Raw genomic sequence first — 23597 nt, forward strand, 5'->3', positions numbered from 1 at the left:
GAATCGCATTTTGATTACTCGTGTATTTTCAAATTTGCTTGTACTGTTTACAAATTCAGTTATTTCCGAGCATTTTTTACGTCACCTACCAGTTATTGTTATTTGGATAGTCTTAAATAGAACGGAAAATACAAATGGGATCAGGCAGTAGTATTGCCCAAAAATCATTTATGAATTAATCAATATTGTTTACTCAAAATAATCTAAATATTGATTAACCTATCGAAAAATACTAATATAATACTGTAGGTATATGAAGTTTTACACACTTTAATCTCTAATCTACAAAACCATTCAAAGGATTTAAATACAATTTTGTAAATATGTATTAAATGCTCCAATTTGAGAAGTAGGATAGTTTTTGTCTTAATAAGTGGCATTGATATAGAGGTCTTGTATCCGTTCGAAATGGGGACGGCTAGTAATTATATAATCCATTAACAATATCAATTATATTGTTTATATCAATTTCTAGTTCAAAACAATATTGTTCATTAATTTTGTTTTACGTATTATAACGCATTATTGATTATAATGGCAAATCGATTATCTTAGTCAATTATAATGGTATTACCGATATTTTAAGTTCATATGGCGAGACCTATTATGGAAAAATTAACGATCTCATGTGGTCACGATCGTCAGTGACGAGGAAATTAGAAAGAAAAATCATTATCACATTTTTTCTGGCCTCTATCAAACTGTTGATATATTCGATATTCAGCAATTACTACTCATCACTATCACGCAGTATCCACGAGCGAGTTTGATAGCTATTTCGCGATGTTTTATGGAGTCATCTGAGGTTGTGAGTGACGTCAGAGTCACAGACGTCACTGCGCGTCACTGTGCACGCACCGGCCGCGCCCGCGTCCCTGTGCGCGTGACCGTTGACTGTTCTTATCTTGTCGAGATAGTGAATATTCTGTTATTGAGTACAGATTACATTCACGCTGTTGATTAATGAGATTAATTAATGGCATCTATCACCTAACCTAACGTTGTGACCAATTAGTTTTTCTATGCAGAATTTTTGTTGCTACGAAAGACATGTTAGTTTCATAATTTATTATAGGTAAAATAATTATATGTGAATTGTAATAAAGTATAATCTTTGAAAATGTGACTAGTCAAAGTACACAATTTAAATGCGTTTTATTAAAGCAATAAATAATAATTTTGTATTGACTTTCAAAGTGAATCGAGTTTGTGTTATATTATGTTGGATTCTATTAATATTATGAATGTGAAAGCTTGTAAAGATGTTTAGATGATAGCTGTTTGAAGATGCGATTTGAATGAAATTTGTTAGATACATATAAAGTTTATAAAATTATATACTTTATCCAAAATTACAGGAAACAGCCAACTCGTAAATGAAACAAGAGAATAATAGTATAATATTCTACATTTAAATTGTCTAAATATATAGTTACAATGTAAAATAATAATATTGTTTCTTATCCTATTACTCATATTTGTAGTCGTACATTATGGGAAAAAGCTGTATAAAAATCTGGCAACAATTTTAATAGCCGCAGGAGCCCCCCTGCGGTATGCGGAATTCTAATGTTGAGTTTTGTGGTCCATTGAAAAGAATAATGTTATTGCAGAATTTGAAAGACACAAATCTTTTGAAATGGAATCCGAGAGCATATTGTTATGGTTTATTTAAATTTGTTTTTCCCGACTCATGCGTCATCAGGCGTTAGCCTAGTTGGCCGATGATTCGACTGTCATGTGACTATTACGACTTACTCTCGTTATTTTAAATGTTTGACGCTACATGGGTAGTGGAAAATCACTTTTTTGTGTAAGAGGACGACAGTGACTGACGGCCGAACGATAAGCAATGGAGTTTTTTGGTATTTTTTTTTAAATGTTTGGAGACTGATGAAGAGTTTCCAACGTCATACTTTTGGATATAAATGAACTGTTATTTTGAATTCGCTTTCGCTAATATCTGTTCTTTTTATGTTCTCTATTAAAGAGCATGGTTTAATAGAAGAAAGAAAAATTACATATGATTTTTGTTCTTCTGTAGAAATCTTGCCTGCGTATAGCATAACCAATTTTATAATGAATGAATGTGTATCTAAGAATTTAAAAGTTTATGATTCTATTTTCAAAAATCGTAGGCACGACCCCCATATATATAATTGCAACTCCATTTTTTAAGAAACACTAATGTAGATAAAATATCTTTGATAATCTGTTTATGTATAAAGCTAAGGGTGATTATATTAAATAAAGTGCTCCCTCAGAAAATAGTTATAGGTTTAAAATTTATATTAAACCCGGCAATGGAGGATTACACATATACGTTACGAAAATAAAACTAAAGATATTTGTAATATTATTTTTGTCTACAAAAAGTATTGGTATGTACGGTATATATATATATAAAAGTCCCACGTATAATTCCGTATCAAAATTATTGCAGACATGTTGCGTTATGTTGGATTATTCTTATTGTATAAGAGTATTTGAATATAAGATATAAGACTATACAAGCGTTGTAGGTGTTTTATCCGAAATACAGATTTATTTTCTCAAAGCTGACGTCATTCGCTATGGTATATTATTTTCAAATCAGACAATGTTTTTAAATATCTAATTTTTTTTTTAGTATCTACATACTTTCAGTTGAATATTTAGTTTCACTTAATTTTGTGAGTTTTATGATAAGAATAAGTTATTTATATTTATATTTTGATGTGTTAAAATCAATAGCAGAAAATGTTGATTCCTTTGTAATAATTGTAAAGACCTCAGATTACAGGAAGCGAAACATATTTTAGGTAGTAAATCTGGAAAATATTGCGAGATCTTGCTAAGATTGTATTTGTAGTTGTGTTTAAAAAAATGTTAAACTTCACTCATTTTTACAATTTATTAAAAAAAAGTTAAGTGTTTCCATTAGAGAAATTCGAGAAAATGGTTATGTAATTTAATACGATTTTCACACAGATGGTCTCTTTACTGAATTTGGTAGGGATTTCAATCAGTAATTTATGAGGAAGCCGCATTGTTATATGTACTTTTAGTTACAGATGTAGATGTGTTTATCTCCACGATAAATTAGGTTGAGGTCATGACATCGAGGACAATTCTAACGAAAATAGCCCACTCTTGATATTGTATTAACATTTATACAGGATGAAATTAAAATAATTAGCATCTTTAATAAAGTTTTCTACCAGTAGAAGTGAACAATTTTTACACTTAAACATAAAAGATAAAATTTTGAGCGTTTCAAACTTAAAATATAGCGTGCTTGAAATAAAATGAGCTTTTTTTTGTTGTTTTACGACCCACGTTTTTTTGAATAAGGTATTTAATTGAAATATTACTGCATAGGATGCAAATAATTTGAACAGTGGTATGAAGTAAGGGTAAATTATTTATATGTTAGTATGTCTTAATTTTAAAGATCAAATATTTAGAATGGGATATAAAATGACGAATGCTCACTAACGCTGATGTGAATTGTAGAGAATAGAGAGTAGATACGAGTATATTGTATATTTCTGTTACATTCATATAAATATTTAAGCATGTAAATGTAATAGTATTAAATTAAAAACAATAAATTGGACTTAATATGTACACGAAATTCTATCTAGTCATCAATACCTTCAATACTATACATATCATTTTAGTATAATAAATAAAGTTTTAAAGAGTTTGTAAGCTGCAATGATAAAAAAATATATACTTAGATATTGATAGATATTCTTATATCAAAGACTGCACTTTGATTATTTATTTTTCGTAGAAATCTCGTAGGTGGTGTGATGGTTATGAATTAGAGAAATTTTTCATCGCTTGATACTATCGTGTAGTGAACTGTGTAAAATATATGAAAATGTAATTCAGCGTAAGCATCGATAAACAGATTACGGCTTCGCTTCATTTCCAAACATCATTACAGTTATCAGAAAAAATATTTAATAAGAAATAAATTTAAAATATTTCGGGCGTATGTTGAGATGCGTCTCATTATGTTGAGGGGCGGTGTGATAAATGAGCGTATTGGAAAACGCCTTGGCACGCCTCTCGCGTCACGATGACGGGATATAAATGAGTTTTATATTGTCTGTTCGCACCTAAGCCCATCTCTCAACTCGCCTTGATAACCGATCAGGAACAACAACCATCTAAATGTCCACTTGTTTCATTCATTTTGCTACAGACGGACTTAGACGGCTAGTTGAAATGTTTGGCTCGTATCCAGTGCTGTAAATTAACGCCTTTTTCTATTATTTTCAGGTAAATCTTTGTAAGAGGTCGCTGAGGGACGGGCGGAAACTTTCAAGATTAGCGGCTCCGTGCTACGTGACTGCGATAGTTTAAATCACTTGTTTTGTAAACACTAAAGTGTATTTAAGCCATTTTGGGCCTTGACTGGTGATTTTTACGTAATAAATCGTAGACAGCAATAGTTGTAGCAGTTTTATTTAGATCATATAAATAAAGGTACATTCAATTTTATCAAGTCGTAAATGGTCATAGTTTACGGACAATGATTCCAATACATATTTTTATAGTAGGTTCAGATGAGATAAACCAAAATTAAATATAAGATATATTTTTAAAAGCTGGTAGGTTAGTTGTGCAAAAACATATTACAGTTTAATATCAAAGGATACTAGAAATATTATATTAAATAATACTTTCTCGAGTTGTAATATTATAAATTAAATTTTCATTAGATTTTAATAAATTATTATTACGTTACAATGTTCTTTACAATTATAATGTCTCTTTATGCGTAGTCAGGTGTGTTTTTAAAAGAGTTTTGAAGCGTAAGTATAAAATGTAAAGGACTCGAGTGGTTTTGGCAGGCAAACACTGAAGCACAAGTAATCGTTTGCTTTAATGGTGCTGCGCTTTAAGCCAGCAAACTCCTAATGACTCGGCACGGATGAGTATCGACTTACTATCGTTTTACGTGCTCAAGTACTTGTAGGAAAGATCATCTGCTCAAATTTTACCTCGACGTAGATATTTGGAACATGAATATTATTTCATTTATACCTACATATTTATAATAGAATTTATATCTCTATTATTTTGAATACGTACAATTTGTTCTTTTCTTTAAAATAAGTACGAAACAATTTATTTTAAACTTTTGAGTTTGATATAATATTTAATTAAATATTCGATATTGCTTAAGCAATTTTTATTAAATTAAGTTTTACGGTCTTATTAATAAGACCGTAAACCTTAATAAAAATTTTGTATTAAAGGTAAATAAAAAAAGAAAACAATTTCGTTACATTATATACGTCATAGTACAAGTATGAAGTAAATGTACAATAGAAATAGAAAGAAGACTAGACAGAATTATGTAATAATCTAGTTCCTTCTTGCTCTGCTATGTTATTTCCTACATACGTATATAAATATTATTGTAGGTATCTGTCGAACTAGCTATGATACTTTTACTTTGTAAGTACATAATTAAACCGTAGACTGAACTACAAAAGCAAGGGTGATATTTATATTTACACTCTCGTAATGCCTATCATCACAAGTCGTAAAATCTACAATCTATTCTAAGTTTATCTCCATACCTATGTGTATTTTCATAAATTCACGTTTACTTGTAATCATACAGTAGAACTGAAATACCAAAAATTAAGAATTGATGATTAAATTAAAAAAAAAAAAAACCGCATAAATACAGTGTTATCAATTTAGATAAAATTAATATGTGGACAATATGAGAGTGAACTATATGAAATGTAAAAGAACGTCAAAATTGACAGAAATTTCATGAAGAGGTAGAAGAAGTAAGTAGAAGGTGGTAAGTTTATAGGTAACATATCCTGTAGAATCTATGACTTAGAAAAAAAAATCTTTAATTTTATCTTACTATTTTTTTTACAAATCTTCCCTGATTGGAGCAACACCTACTTTGGTATGTGGAATAAATAGCTGACGACTACAAAGTAATAGAGTTAATTTGCCACTAGTAGTCACATAGCATGTTGTGCTTTCAGTCGAACGGCGATCAACAGGCTTCGAAATTTGAAAATTACCCCCATTCGGAGCAATAAATTTGTTCAGCTGTCGCTGGCAAGTGGCGACCATTCGCGATTGTTGATTGATTCGTTGATTGAAGAGCTCCATTCGTTCAGCTTGTACGGCTGGCGTAGTCTTAATTGCCATCGGAGATTGCTATATTGGGTATTGCTCACGTTGCTGTGAATTCAGTTTAAATTTTATTGACATCGATTAAACACTAAGATCGATGTTTATAAAATGGTAATTGGGTGGTAATAGCTTATCAGATTGTAACTGTATAGATAAGTAGAGTTTATAAAAATTTTACGTAGTTTATGGGTGATACCTGAAAATTTATAGTCATATATAAAGGTACAGTATATAATAGTATTTTTTTGTCAACTTATCAAAATTTTAGCTAATTTTTTATATTACCTGATAAGTTCACAATTTGAATAGAATATTAAACTACAGTTATTCAATATTTTAACTATTTAGACTTATAGAAACATTTAACCTCATTTTACCTTGGTTTTGAGTTCTAAGTTATAAAATGTATCTATTTTAATTATATAGTTAAATTAGCTTAGAACATATATAGTAATATTAACTAATTTGTTACACTTATCGTGAATATATTTAGCAAAGTAGTGAACAAGATAGAAAGTATAAGATAATCACTACTCTTAAGTAGATATCGATACAGTTGCTCGAAATGTATTAGCTTAGTTAAGATGTCTTTTTACTACTATTGCACCCTTCCGCTCGTCTAAGGCTGAAAACATGTGAGAAAAGTTAAGTTTATTCTCAGAAAAAGGCACCCGAGATCTATCGAAGGGGCTCTCTATTGAAAAAGTTCATCGAAACGTATTACTGGAAATAGCACGCATCGACAATGTAGTTTTGTACTGAACGGATTTTCCTTGTCACTCGTACTTAGTTGTTAAAATAGAATTGTTGACGTATAATATTTGATGCCGTAATTTTTTTTTTTTTATTTAGTAATATACCGACCCTTGAATTTAATTCCTTTGAAAGAAATTAATATTTGTGTAGTTTTGGATAGATTTGCTTACTCGCTCGTATTTAGGTGTTAAAATGAAATTGTTACTTTAGGTATTATTTTTAATTGCAAAGTATTTATTTTATTTATAAATATTACTATATAATTTGTCAATGTTAATGTCAATTTGTTAATTTCAAAAAGAGGCGGAATTTAAATAAAATTTACTTAGTTATTTTTAAAGTAAATATTGTAATAAAATATTCCAACCTTCTATATATATATATATACTCGTATATATATATGAGAGTTATGAGCTATTATTTGAGCTATACGTGAATAATATTCTAAATTATGATAATACTCTGTATATGGTTTACATTGGCATACAGGATTTAGAGAGATTTAGCCTCATCGTTTGCTTGTGTACATTCATAAAATTACGGTCGTAAAGTAGTAAATGTAGGTGTATATGCGCCATAAAATGAGGTAATGTAGGAATTGTAGGTATGTGGGGTGGTTTGAACAATGTGTCAAGGAGCTCATGAACAGAGTCTGGAGTGGTGAGATGTGCTGCGCCATGCATTGGTCTCCCTAACTCCCATCGACCCAGTTTCATAATACTCGAACGATCTGATGATTATGTACACATGTAGGTTAGGACGACTTTAAAATGCATATATGTAGAAAATATTTTGAATTCAGTTACTAATATATTGTAATCTTATCTTACTAATATAATAAAATTGTAAATAGATGATGTCTGTACATAAGAAATATTTAAGAAAAATTAATATGAGGCGTCTTAATAAGATCAATAAATCTAAAACTGTAATTTTTAGAACTTTTTCTGTTTGTATGTTTGTTCCAATAACACGCAAAAACTACTGCACTAAATTGGATGTATTTTTCACTATTAAGACATCTTAATTACGCCATCTAGAAGTAGCCTATTAAATTGGTTTTACTACTTTTAAAATCTACGAGTATAAAGTAACGGAAAAAAGTTAGTATTAGGTACATATAATTATATTCTAAAATTGCTCAATCTTCTCATTCTTCATAGAGTGTTAGTTATATAGTAAAGAATTATATTGATATTTCTGTAGTAACAGGGTATAAATATGATGTAGTACCACCCTTTCTCATGCCTACAATATCGGTAGAAGTGACTAAAGTATTGTACTATTTTGTAAATTAATAACGTTAATGATGGGCAAAATTAAAGACGATATTGTCATATAGCCCGTGAAGGGCAGTATGGTAATGGCTCCATAGAAATTATATACTGCAGGGGTTTCTTAACTTTTAAGATATCGGAATACTCACCAAATACCTTTATTTTATGGAACTCATATATAGTTTGTTCAAATGATTACAAATCAAAAACAAAAGCTCTTATTAGAAATATTTTAAAAGTAAAATATTTTATTATTTACTTTATTTTTATAGATATTATTTCAAAATAATATTAACTAGCCTATCATTTAGCAGACAAAATTAAATATATTCGTGGAACTCTGGTGACGTTCGTACAGAATACTAAGTTCCGCGGAATGTACTTTAGGAATCCCTGTTATACTATATTACAGAAAAAGGATTTATTAATTTGACATATACCATTTTTTGAATGAAATATGTAAATAAATAAAAAAGAAATACTAGTGGAACAATAAAAGTGGTATCATTTTTGGAGTATATTGTCTATTTGGTACCTAATTATTGCAAGAAATGGTAAATTAGAAATTAAGCTCCATACGAACTCTTGATTAACTTGCGTGTATTACCTGTAGGCTTCTTCTTTTACAATAACAGATCTATATACAGTAATGGGAATATCCCACTAACATATAAATTGTATTGTTAACTTAAGGTAACTTACTAGTAATCTGTACATAAAAAATGTGACATACTAGTATAGGTCTATGGAGATGTGTTAATGCTAAAACGAATGCAAAAAAAATATGTAATTTACACGTAACTCAATGGTAAAGAAGATGATGATCCTCACGATCAAAAGTACCAACTGTCGCTCAAATAAAATTTCTTGGATTTTTATTATATTTCATACGGGATATGTTAATTATTTAATAGTAGACGAATACCGATGATTTGTTGCAAAAAAACACGCTTAAGGCTATATCTAAAACAAATATGCATCAAAAAGCTTAACAATAAAAACTAATAAAACGTATAATGGCGCAACGATGTACCCAAGTATGCTGAGAACCGCGCCGTCTGCACGTAGCACTCGATGGTGCTTCAAAATTCTTTGAAAGCGATACAAGTTGCGGTCTCTGTGTGTTTTTTGTCTTCTACGTTCTTTTTATTGGCGTTTGCATAGTTCCGCATGGAGTGGCTTTGAGCGTGACCTGAAAAATCATTGTAAGATTTATTGACACTTAAATGCATGTATCATTATCATATCAGGCGTTATCTGTCCACTTCTGAACATAGACCTCCTCTACAGACTGCCATATAAAACGGAATCATTCCTTATGGTAGTTTGCCATTGGAGGGATTTTGGTAGATTTGGTAAATGGTAGATTGGGAACCGCAGTTCAGTTTTTGGTGGTGTTTTAGGAGGGATAAAAAGCATGCATATAGTAGTGGAGTTACTAGCTATGAAATCACTGCAGTTCTCAGGATTGTTGGTATATGAGGGGTGCAGTGGATATCGTATTATCTTCTGTAATGTCAATACTGTTTCTATAGACAATGGTTATTAGGTTACAAAGATGTTCTTAATTCGACTACAGTTTTATAATTATGATTTTATCTAAATTAAAATCGGTTTGAAAATAATACAAAAATGTTATTTTGGTCTTAAAGAATTATATTTAAGTTTAACTACATATGTTATATTTTGGTGTTTTTTCATATAGAACACGACAGATTATCATAATATGAAACATCTTTAGTGTTTTATTTGGTTTAAAATGTTATATTTAGTCAAATAGTATTAAACTTTCAAATCAATCCACCAGTAACTTTTAAAATTTTGTATATAATTAAATATTTTAGCCAACTCTTCATCTATATGCTGTTTATTTTTAACTGAGTATACTCCCTTATTAGTTTCACATTAATGTCGTCACGATTGATGTCGTTTTCTTGCGGAATGAAATTTTAAATTATGTCGGTATTATTATTTATGTTTTTATGAACGAATGGTAGTTCAATAACGCTGCAATTGCGTGACAGACCAATATTAATCTAAGCGTTACATGTTTGTTTTATTTGTTTCATAATTTGGCTTAACTCAACTTTTTTGTTGTAATTCGTCAGGTCATGAAAGTTTAGTTATTATAAACAATCATATATAGGGTATAATATGTAAGCAATATGTCTATGTTATTCATAAATACCAAGCTATTCTAATTTAATACGAATGTTAATGGTTTTTAAATTTATTATTATAAATACAACAACTTTTTAATGAATAACAGTACAATATTCATATTTATAGGTGACGATTATCATTTTCCGCCACTTCAGGTCGTCATCTTGTTTTTTATTCTAAATTGCATATAAAAAAACAGGCTATTATTTTGGTCATAATACGAATACATTTAATTAAATATATATAATGTTAAAAGAGATTTGAAGAGTTAACTAATAAATGAATTTCTTATAGTTCCTTCTAGAATTAAAATTATAAAAATATGACGATTTAAAGTGAGAGTGATTTGAGTGCTTTTGTATAATATAATAAGCCTATTTAAATAAAGTTTATTTTGAATTTAATATAACACCAAGTAAGGTTATGTTTATACCTAACTCTGACCCAGTGGTCGGCTTCAAATTCCTGACTCTTAACGTAATGATCCTTAACACTACTTGTTGGTTGACCAATATTTCACCTCGCGGACAAGCAATTTGAGATTCTATTAATTACGTGCTCATTATAGGTGCTAAGCCTAATAGTAATTAAAAACTACACAAGATAGGTTTATAAATTGCATATATTTATGTATTTTATAAAAAAAAAATTAATCGATTTTACTCGTTTATTTTTACGATTACATTTTAATCATCAATGATTTATAAATTGAGATAAAAAAATATTTATTGTCATTATCATTCTAGTATATTATGAGAGTGAAAAGATTTTCGATCAAATAAAATACACAAAAATTTATTTACAGTTATCCACAGTGAAAATATGGAGTAATAATAACCACTGTTTAATTGATAACCTTTTTTAACCTTGACCTTTTTGAAGGCGGAAGTTTGGTTTATAGTCATGTAGTTATATTAGTATTACACATGAACTTTTATTTTTCTTTCTTCATAACAATTCTTACTGATGTTATAAACGTGAAAGTGATATTGTTTGTTATTTCTTGGTGCCTTAATGACTCGATACGTTTTAATGAAATTAAGTGTATGTAGTGTATGTTCTTCTCTATTGATATTATTTTTAATCGTAGTTAATTAATATCTCCATCAAGCGGATAAAATCACAGCTACCTACAGACAATATCTACTCATCAGATTAGGATTAAAAACGTGAAATTTTGTAAAACCGAGTCCTCAAACTGTTCCCTTTTCTTCGAAGACTTAATAGATCGCATTATGTACTTGTTCTTATTCCAAACCGTGTAAATTGCAAGTCAGTGGAAAACTTTTCGTTGCATTAATTAGTAGCTTCGAAACTTTCTTGATTTGCAGCTAAAATTAACCCTACGGAATGATTTTAGTGTTGTGATAACTAAAATAACCGAAAATAAATTATTTTTTTTTTTTATTAATTTCAACACTATATTAGCCGTTAACTATTTATTGATAAACATACTTCTACCATAAATGGGGGTTTTGCTAGTAGTTGCTACGATTGGCAGGCGGGTTGGCAACTAAAGTTAGGCTTTTAGTGATATTTAAAAAAGGGATACTACTTCTTATCCCTCGATTAAGTTCTCCAAAAAAAAAAAATAGTCCATTCTATTCCGGGACCATATAGTATACATTTTACTCATTTATTGAACACTTCAAAAATTAATCAGGCAGATTGAATATTGGATCGTTATATAAACTAGTCAATCGTAAATTGAATTAATTTCAAATTAAAAATAAAAATTAAATTATATGAGTGTGCAATTAGTAATTAAAAACAATGTTTCTAATTAGTCTATTAACAGTATACGTGATGTTGGTTGCATGAGCGATATAAGAAGTAGCTTATGCCCATCATAAATGTTATATATATCAAACTTAATAATGCAAACTTGCAGTTTTAAGGCGTCAAAAGTTAACGAATAAACTCACTTTACATTTGTAATATTAAATACTATATGTACCTATAGGTAAAATTTATGAGGACTGATTGAGCAGCTAAGGATAGGTATAAGAAGCAAAGACCAAATAAATTCATTTCACGTTTTTATTAGTAATATTAGCAGGGATAGTAATAAAGATAGTGGCGTTCATAGGTTATCGTAACCGCTTACTATTAGGCGGGCCGTATGCTTATTTGTCACTTCATCATATAAAAAAATATCATAAAATTCTTACCGAAATGGGGGATAATAGTTTTCTTCCATAAAGTTTACTTTTATTTCACTGTATATCTGGACTGGTGTGAATTTTGTTTTGAGTTTATTTCTCTTGTACGACATCTTTGTCATACATGACATATTTGTTATCCTTGGGATGAGAGGAATTAAAAAAGTAACATTATTTCTTCACCTTATCTTCTTTACCGTCCAGCGCGGCAATTATTGGCAAACCACTCATTATGAGGAAGGTCTATGTTAAGCAGTGGACAATTGACGTCTGATGTGAAGATGAAGATGAAACAGCTGTCTTGTATTAATTTTAGATACTTATAATGTTACTAACACTGACAAAACTCCCCTTATGAGGAAAGCCTACGTTTAGTAGGTTTACTAATCGAAAATCAAGTAACGATAGCCCCAGAAAAATATTAACCATTTAAATTAGTGTTGTGAGCAACAAATAATTAATTAAACGAAATCGCAATCAATTAACGAGCAAGACGCTTTTCGAAAGTTAATAAATATGTGCCGGTTTATTTTCCTGAAACGAGAAATTTAATAAAGTGGCCGTCAACGTTGAATAATTCAGATGCCACGGGACGTAATACATTATTTATGATGATGACATGTCGCAGGAAACGTAAGTATATCTTTGGTCTGCGGTTTTGCATCTCGAGCACGTCGTGGCAAAATTGACATCCTCTAGCTCTTATAGACCAACCTCTGTTAGAGCAAGGGCTCTATAGCTCTATGACTATCATTATTCATAATATTTTCTATCTACTACACTGATTGATGCATGGGAAGATTTATGAATTTAAAGTTAGTTATCAAGCAGTGTTTGATTTATTTATTGTTTACTAGTTTGTATTGGCAACCGTTCGCGTAACTGGAATCACATATTGACTGGAATAAAAAGTCATCTATGTTCTTGTCCTTTCTAAATACTAAGAATATACAAAATTTCACGATGCTCATAAGTCGTTTAGTACTAAGAGGTAACAATTACACTTATTTTTTATCCTTTTAATTCTAATCTATTTTTACGCCAAGTTGTTTGTGTAATAGCACAGAAAATCGAGTGCCAAAGGTACTAGATTTTTTGTGCTATCCCGTGCTATTCTTACGTATTTGCTTTATGCAATTTCATAAGTTATCTCAAACAATAATCACGTTTATTCTTCTTTCATTCTTTTTATACTTAATTTTCATTACTATACAGTAAGGTCCCTATCTTATCCCTATAAAAATGAAATATGGTGTTTGTAATATTCGTAAAAAATATCATTGAAGCTAAAAGCTCAGTTACATATAATTCCATTAATAAGATCCATTTAATTATAATATAAATAAGTACCGAAACTGGATTCTTTATCCATTCTAAATTTGTAATGAATATTTTTTTTTCTGATAGGATCAACCTTTTACTTTTGCACCTTTCATTTTTACTTCGAGGTAGAAATGTTTTTTATTAGGGTCTCTGTGTAAATGACATATTTTTTTAACTCAATTTTACCTTTCTGAATTTAAAGCTTTATGTTAAAATATTCTAAAAAACTTATATCGTGACTGTTTATGTGCTATTCATTAATAGCATTTTTTTTATTAGAAGCGCAGTAAAATGTAATAGTGATACACAGAGAAAATTAATAACTTAATTTGTAGTTTAATATTGTGGTTTATTTTTTTAATACCAGTATTGATGCTGAGAATTAAACATTTCGACGTTCTGATTGGATAAGATTTTGTTTTCTTTTAACAATTCGTATTTACAAATTAATAAATAAATATTCTTAGTCCTTATAATATTAAGATTTCTATTAATAATCGAAAACGCGATGAGAATCGAATAATTTTATAAGACCCTAGTTCTCTATTTGCAGGGTAACGCCGTTGACCCTGCAAATAGAATTCCACAGGTAACTGTCCTTCACCCGCAGAACTGACCTCATACCTACTTCAAACAGCAACCCTTTCAATCTACAAGTTCGATAAGTCTCTTAGTTTCTTGAACACTGTATTTTTAAACCTTTTTCGAGAACGTAGAATTAACTAAGTTTTATTGTACACCATTGTATTAAAGTTCTAATACAAAAGAGTTTGTGTTTTCTTACTCCTGAAGTCTTATTAGGATTTAAACATTAGCTAAAAATAAATATATTTTTTCTTAATTGTAGAAAGGTCAAGATTTGAGAAGATAAGAAGAAAATTATACTGATGAAACAAAACAAAATGATTACGATATTATAAATAAAAATTGTGCCCGGTTCCCGGAACATTGTCGCAAAATATATTTAGTTTGCAAGGTACGTAATATTTTAGTAAAAACGGTTAACTAGCTAATGTCTCTATATTTTTAGTTTTTAGTGGGTACGAAACATAAAAATAGGCATGTATTTGCGTCTATGCTAAATGAATGATAGTTAATTAAGCAATAGGTGTCAAAAGACAAGATTGACGCTAGTACGCCTTGTGACGTACGCTCTGACACGAGGACCTACGTAATCGGTCCCGTTATAAATAATCTTCCAGCAGTTGTATTCACTACTCTGTATCCATCGGATTGTCTAGCAAAGATAAATGATGACCAGCTTTCGTTTTACACTAGTCGTTCAAATAGTAATTTCTCAATTCAACTGGGACGAATCACTTTCGACATGCCCTGTGCCCGGGAACAGCTTTTATAGTTCTTAATTTAAAAGTGTTAATTGAAATTGTTTGAAAGTAATTAGACCATTTATGTATTGGTGATATAACTCTTAATAAAAAATAATCTTACTGAATTAAAAAGTAGTTTTAGTGAAGTACCCACCTAAAAAAACTAGATTTTATAACCTGGTTAAGGCACTAATTGAATTAACATAGTTGGGTTTTTAAATATTTTTTATTATATTATCTTCTTAATTGGTAGGAAGGAAAAGTCAAAAGTCTTGAGGATTGCTGTAGGAGTTTAAGATGAGTTATGAAAATAGATTAGGTAACAGATACCTGAATTGTCTTTTGACCTTTATAATTCCTTTCCCTCTACTTCCCCAAAAGAAATTTGCCGTAATGATCGATACATGCTTTTTTATTATATTCTTAAAATTTTGTTGTACTACATAATAAGTTCCTGTAATTAATATTCATATTAGAAATGACAACATTTTAGGTAACGCAATAATTGAATATAGGAGTGGAACGGTAAATGTTAGCGACAAATAACTAGGTATACCGACAATTTCTGCCTCCATAAACGCGACCGCGCAATGTTATCCCGAAATTAAAAGTTATAATAGCGGTTTTAATGCAAATTGGTCACAATTCGATGCGGCGAACGTTGAAACGTTACGCAATTAACAATAGAGCAATTAAGTTCTGCGCACATCGCAGTAGGTACTGGCCAAAAACGAATGCCATTTTGTGGTAGTGGCTACGTTCCGCTCCGCCGATGGACAATGCGTTTCGCTGATTTTGCTGAGTCACATTTTGCTGACACACCTTTTTCCTCAGTATTGAATTACATAGAAAGATATTCACAGCTGTTTCATCCCCGAGTTAACACGAATGTACAGGATTTGATAAAATTTTATTCATATATTACTCGTGTTATATACTTAGACGGTATATATTATATATGTACCCGCCACAAACTAAAGTTTCATCCCAATCATCTGGACGAGTGGCGGTCTTCCACCGTGCGTTTTTCAAGGCACTTTCTTCCACGCACAACCATTCTTTGGAATCAACTTCCAGCAGCAGTATTTCCGAACCGATACGACAACATAACCTTCAAGAAAAGAGTATATATGCAATGCCGCTGGTGTTGTGGGTGATCATGGGCGGCGGTAGTCACTTACCATCAGGTGAGCCGCATGCTCGTTTGCCCCCTGTGTTGTAAAAAAAAAAAAAAAAATATGTGTTGTAGGTATTTGCTGAGGAACTGAGTAGTTTGCATCGTACTATAATTGTTACTCCACCTCATAAGATCATTACTGTTAATCTAAATAGATGTTGCAACTGTATACTTCGTATTTTGCCTTTTAGTTTTTGGCCTTACTAGGCCTGAGCCTAATTGACTCTAACTATGTTTTGATTTAGATTTACAATGTGCAATTTATGTTGATAAAAGTTTAAAGGATTAATAAAAATTACACGGTAATTTCGAGAGGTCTTAGAGCAGAAGAATAGAATTTACTATAAATCATGAAATAGTTTTTATAACATTAAGGTAAGTAATCTACCAGTTATATACAGAGTTCTTAATTCGATGTATTTGCGTCTTCTACGTTTATCCATTTCTTCTGAAGATCGGAGCTCGAATAGGTACATTGTCCTGTATTTAAATTTAATATACACCAAAATTTATGTAAAATCGAAATTAGAATTTCTAAATTTTTCTGGCTGAGGTGCCACTGTGTTAAGACGGGCAAGTTCACTACAATGGTCACCAATAGCTCCTATCATTAACTTTAATAAGGAGTTTATTAACATTTTTTTCAGCAACTGTATATTTTTCAATGGAATTTCGTGCGGCATCAAATTAAATAAAAATAAAATTAATTTGTTTATTCAATACATTGCAGATAATTTATGATAAAGTGGAAAAAATAACAAAATTATGCTTTAAGCATAAACTTTGGGCAATCTTTTCTGTTAAATTTAATAGGGGGCGATATTCATTTGTGTAGTAGCGGCATCGAAATATCAAATTAAAATATAATAAGTTCTCTATAACTTTGATAAATATCGGTGGCAATAAACAATATCGATTGGAGGTTGCAACAAGTAGACTTTAATCTGCAAAAGGGAAGTACCGACATTATGTCAAAACTAGTTTTTATTGAAAACGAATAATCGAATTAACGTATTACCTAGTATTTTTTTCTCCGGCGAAAGAAAAAAATTGTTGAACGAAAAATACAACTTCAGTTGTATGTAATCATCAATACGAGAAATAGTGGCAGGTACTTTTAGTAGATACGTTAGTTTTTAATTATGTTCGGCAAAATATAGGCAAGTTAAGTATTGTTTAATACCTATCGTATTTGAATTCATAATTAGTCTATAGATATTCAATTAGACGATGACTGCAATTTCGTCCTAGTGAATCATTAAATGATGTCCTAAATTCATACTTTTGTTATTTTGCGGATAAGTTTCATGGACGTTACAGTGCATTTTGTAATATTCATAGTACCGTTTATGTTTATACGCGACGGTTATCTCTTTCCATCAGATGGGCTGTTGGCATGTTTGCTATTCAAAGTGTCATAAATAAAATCTCTGCCAATTTTAGTAAGACATTTCCTTCGACCACCGTTGATATATATATATATATATATATATATATATATATATATATATATATATATATATATATATATATGTGTCATTGACGCAATATGTAGGTAGGTATATAAATATGTTTCGTTTTTATTTTATTATATTCGTACATATCTATGTATAAATTATTTTTGTCCTTCGTTTGAAGATCATTGAACTCACTGCTATTAACATGCAAACTGTTGTAAATAAATAGGTTATTTCCGATAAAAAGAAATTATTAATCTACTTAACTAAATATATTTCCATGCTGATTAGTAGTTAGTGTTATATAGAGATTTTTAAAGGCCTATTATAAATATTTTATTCTAAACTCTAATCGACGTATGTGAAAGAAATGTAAGAAGAAAAAGTTTTAGTATTCTTTTATTATTTTTTATTCGACTAACCCATGCCCTTATAAAGAGGACCTTACCTATCAACGGATTAATGAAAAGTAAGTAGATGGAACAAGTAATGTTCTTAGGTCTACTTGCGTTTGAGTAGCCGAGGTTGGATTCGCACTGCTTAGTTGACTATGTAAGCAAAGGGCAAGCTTTATAGTAAGTGGTGACCACTTAAAGATAATGTTTAGGTTAAATCGCGGTTGGTCGGCAGAGATGTTTAATTTATCTTTACCAATCCTTGAAAAGCATTAAGCTTATGTAAGATTTCTCATTATTTTACCTACTGTGATTTTTATGTTTCATCAACTTTACGTGATAACTGATACGTGTTTGGTATTATATTTTTAATTCTATATAATTTGTTTTTATGGTACAACCTATGGTACTATGCATGTTCATATCCATAAGCAACGATTTCTACATAGTAAGCCCTTAGATTGTTATCAGTATTGTAAATTGTACTTACATTTTTTACGTAATTTTCAACTATTATAATACTTACTGACTCTATCTGAATACATACTATATTATGATTATAATGCAAAAACATATATCTCAGAATTTTGGACCTATTGGATCCTGAATTTTACTGTGTTAGACTTTTACCACGTTAGACGTTACATCTTTTGTTATACGAAAGTTCTTTTCAAGTCTGGTAGCTTCGATATTCAAGCGAAATATTCAATAACTTTTATCTAACTTATAAGGTAATATTTTGCTGCATTACTAATAGATTATCCGGCTTATTTTGAAGTTAATAGCACTATTCTACCACCTTTTAAAAGCAGCTGTACGTACTTATGCCATACTTAGTTGGCAAAGAGTATTATATGCAGTTATTTAAGATCAGAGACTTCAAGGAAATTGCATTTACTTATCGCCTACACCTTTTGATGTATTTTCACCTCTCGTGTTACCCTGGTACTAATGATTCGATTATCTACAGACCTTTATTTCAAATAACGTACGTGCTATTATGGAATAGTTAGACAACTAAGAACTTTATTTTTACTGTGTTAGGAATCAAATTACAAACACGTAACAAACCTTATTAGTTGGAATATATTGCATGGAAACTATAATGTTAAATCAACATTTTCCGGCTTTAATTACATAGCGTAAAAGTGATATTAATTGTTGAATTGAAATAGTGTTTTGTAAAAAAGGTGCGAATGTTAATTTTATGCGGGGTTTGTGTTCCATGTGATTTGTTTCCTTGTAAATTTATGTTAGGCCGGTCTAATAAGTAAAGAAAATAATATAGCTGAACCTTCATGTATTGTTTGTGGTAAAGTAATTATTGTTGTCTTATGTCTTTAGAAGTTTAGACATACATATGTACATTTGATAATTATACAAGTATTATCAAACTGTTTGTTTTATTCTAACATAATTAACATGTAGTAAAGTAGTATAATTAATACGACAGTATGTATTGTACAATTCATGTTTTAATTAGTTTCCTAATTATTTTTGACAATAATTTGTTGAAATTTTATTGTTTATTTGGTAGAAAACTTGTAGATAAGAAATATAATAAAAATTTACCAGTTTATGTTGGTTTAGATAAATAAAACACTGTCAAATGAATAGATGGTGAAATAGATATAAAATCAACGAAATTAAGACTGATGTAGGAGTATACTGTTATTTGCATTATACAACGTAGCGAGTAAAAGAATGATATATGCAATAATATAAGTACGAAAAGGTGGTCTTAATGATGAAAGTATTCTTTTCAAGCTTACGAATGGAATATATGAAATTGTTTGAAATTTTGCTTACAGCTACTTTTGATCATCGCACCGCTCATCATCGGCAGGGAATTTATCCTCACACGCTTGAGTCTAAATGGTCACGTACAGCGTGGTTTCAGAAAAATTTTCTTCTACGAACGCTAAGGTTTTCTCTAGAGAGTACAATATGGGGTTCTCATAAACGGTATATTAAGGTTTCTTCAAGGTCGACACTGTGATACCTTTAGTGTTGCAGGCGTTCATGGACTACAGTCACAGATAATGTAATACTATACTAGTATAGTGATCGTTTACCATAAGACGGGCTGTATGCTTGTTTGTCACCTTTGTGGTAAAAAAAGTAACGAATTTAATTGTACTCGTATTATTGATCTAGCATAATCGGATCGATCTAATTCTTATTATTTGAAGAACACGTCGAGAGTTTATGGAAGTGATAAGACTGTAAGGGATGAGCCAAGATAGTGATGTCAGTAAGGGTTTCGTTTTACGATGACTCCGTAATAATTTTGTTGAAATTGATGTTGATTTTTTATAACATTCACTGAGGTCATTGGAAAGAGAGAATATACTTTACTTGTTTTTTTTTCATCATTTGTTATATATGTTGTTTAATTAATTAAAAAAAAGCACACACACATACACATACACACCCACATACACATACACACACACACACACACACACACACATACATCACACACATAAACAATTTATAAGTGTATCAGATTATTAATAAAAGCAGTAATTTCAAGGCAACCCTTACATATATTTACTTTTAAAACATCCTTATGTAATCACTAAAAGATAAATTCATGAATGATTTAAATTATAAAATAATAAACACCTATTGTTGATCCCATTTGTAGATAACAAACACTATCCATCCTACTCTATAATTTCAATATTTTGTCAAACAAAGCTATTTAAATCAATAGAAATTATTCATTTTAAAATGAAAAAATCTAATTTAGATTTTGTCGATCATGAATTATTTAGATAGTGATTGACGTCAATGCAAAAAGCTGGAGACGATGTTATTCTTTATTATCGTAGTTCCATATCAAATAGGTTTGACATATAAAAGTGAATGTGTTGTGCGTAGGTACCAAAATCCTGGATCTTTATTTAGGTATTTAGGTATTTATTGAGACAAACGCCTGCAGAAAAACGACATACGTCATATTTGCTTCATGATAGGGAGTTTACTGAATTTTGCAAAAGTCCATATCACTGGTTAGTTGATTAAAATTATTTTGTTTAATACCGCTATCATTAGTATGATGTATCATGTGCTATCATTAGTATGTGAGTAGATTACAATTATTATTACTAGAACTTCTACAACTTTCTATGTTAACCATCAATCCCCGACTGCTGTTCCGTCCACTCATGTTTTGCGATACGTTTTTACCTCTAAATGAATAACTGTAAAAAAATAATTCTAATCAACTAATTATTATTCATGATAGGGTTTACAGCATTTTATTACTGTTTTTAGATTCATGTTTTTGAACTAAACCTCTGGTACGAATAGTATAAAGTAGTTTTCTGTTCATGTTAACGCTTTAGGTGTTCCACTACTGGATAAACATTATGTAAGAAGGATATTCACATACTATACTAGGTACCACGGTAGTACCTGTTCAGTATTTGAATACACGGATATAAGAATTAATCACTATGGCTTTCAGGAAAAACCCTGTCATGTCAACCGCGGAGGTTGACATGACAGGGTATATTGCTAGCAATGAGGCTATTAATCCCCATCGCTAACGTTTCTTTTCCCTCCCAGATTAAGGAGTTATATCTTATCTAGAATTTTACGTAAAATCTCTCTTTGGTTCCAGAAGAAGAAGAAGTTATTGTGAATAATGAGGTCTAATTGCTCCCTAGTCAGCAATTTACTCTCTCAGGTTGACCTTCACACGGTTTCTTCTGGAAACCATCGTGGTCTTCAAATAATTATTAAATTTGGCAGGATGGGTCTCAAATGACCTGTTTTCATTCTCACCTATCCTTTAGCGCAGGTGGGGTCACTATTTCATTTTCACCCATTAAAAAAATATAGTATATGGGGAAAGTGTATCTATGTAAATTTCTTTATAATATCAATTAACATAATATCTGTGGCAAGGATATTAGTAATAGAGACTAACGATCCTATTGCTAACAATATATCTCGTGAAGTTGATATTTTTACGTTCCTGACTGCGTAACTATAGATTTTAACAAAAAAAAGACGCACTTGCACAACAAAAGCTCAAATATGCGATTTCCTTCGCATATTACACTAGAAACAATTGCATTTTTATTACTTCAAAGAACTCCGGAAGAGTATAATATTGCTAAAGTTTTAAATTTATACCAAAGGCTGTATGGTTATATGTCAACCATATAGAACAAGAGTAGATACTTGAGGCTGGTGAAACAAATTGAAAAACAAATAAAAGGCTTCCCCGATAAAAACGACGTAAACTTTTTCAATTACGAACTTGCATAGCGTGGGCAGGATATCTAGCCGGTAAGTATGGGCCTGATTTTGTTTTTCCGTACCATTCCTGAAGTTAAAGAGTATATAGCACGATTTGTGATTACTACTACTCCTACTATTACTATCGTTGGCGCCCCCTGATGTGAAGAATTTTTAAACTCATCGACGTCGTTGTTCTTGAAGAGCTTTGATGTGGTTTACTGCAAGGTAATATTGCGTGCTCTTCTACATATAAAGTAACAATAATTAAAATTACCCAAATATTAATTACAAGAGATTACGACCGTCTTTGCACGGGGAAGTAGATTTTTCAAAAATAATATATAAAGTTTTTTATTAATTATGTTTAGTAGTTTTTGAGTTTATTCATCACAAATAAACAATCAATTGTTTGTAATGAGTAAACTCAAAAAATCATTTGAAATGTAATTGCCTAATATTATTGTTACCACTACTCTTATTAATAACTTCCTGGCCTAGTAATTGTTCCCTGCCTGGATACATGTCATAAAAAAAGTGCGGTTGACGTCAAAAACGTATCCTAATTTTTATTTTTAGATTTTACCTCTGCGTACGTCTACATAAGACGAACACGTTAATTCTGAGATCTATGACTTCTCGCTCACACTTTTACTACCAATCTGATCAAAATTAGCAAGTTTCAGTTTTTAAAAAGATGATAATGGAATGGTAACCCCATCTTGCGGTATACGTTGGTAGGGCACCACTGAGGAATGATAGATGAAAATGAAAAAGCAGGTCAATGATAAATACACCTAGAATTCAGTACGATTGTTTCCAGGGGGTATCACGTGAAGCTGGACCTGACAATGCTAGCAATGGGATTGGTAGTCCGTAATATTAATAATCCTTAGTTGGTTTTAGTTAGTAATGTTATTTAGTTATCTTGGAGTTTCCCAGTATCTTGATGCTTTATTTTTAGATGTTTGGTAATTGTATTTTTCTCATTTATTATCATAATGGGGTGTAAGATAAGAATTATTTCTTGATGTCAAATGTACACATGATGAATGATCTTGATCATTTTCTCATATGGGTTTTGATCTTTTGGCTATTTTTATCTATTAAATGGCATTAAATATTATTATTATCTCTATC

The 23597-nt window shown here is 30.4% G+C and overlaps 1 protein-coding gene and 1 long non-coding RNA gene across 6 annotated transcripts in view; both read left to right on the plus strand.

Moving 5' to 3' along the window:
* LOC128200625 (uncharacterized) overlaps window positions 1-4444 on the plus strand; it is a 96246-nt gene extending 91802 nt beyond the window's left edge. Inside the window, exon 4 of the long non-coding RNA XR_008252813.1 lies at window positions 4273-4444. This is a non-coding gene — a long non-coding RNA (uncharacterized LOC128200625). The remainder of the gene's footprint in view (window positions 1-4272) is intronic.
* The window catches only part of LOC113517205 (RNA-binding protein Musashi homolog Rbp6), a 659940-nt gene that overhangs the window by 98270 nt on the left and 538073 nt on the right, over window positions 1-23597 (plus strand). The window lies entirely within an intron of this gene.

Source organism: Galleria mellonella, unplaced genomic scaffold (genome assembly GCF_026898425.1).
Source record: "Galleria mellonella isolate WM207_F2 unplaced genomic scaffold, CSIRO_AGI_GalMel_v1 utg223, whole genome shotgun sequence".
Taxonomy (NCBI): Eukaryota; Metazoa; Arthropoda; class Insecta; order Lepidoptera; family Pyralidae; genus Galleria; species Galleria mellonella.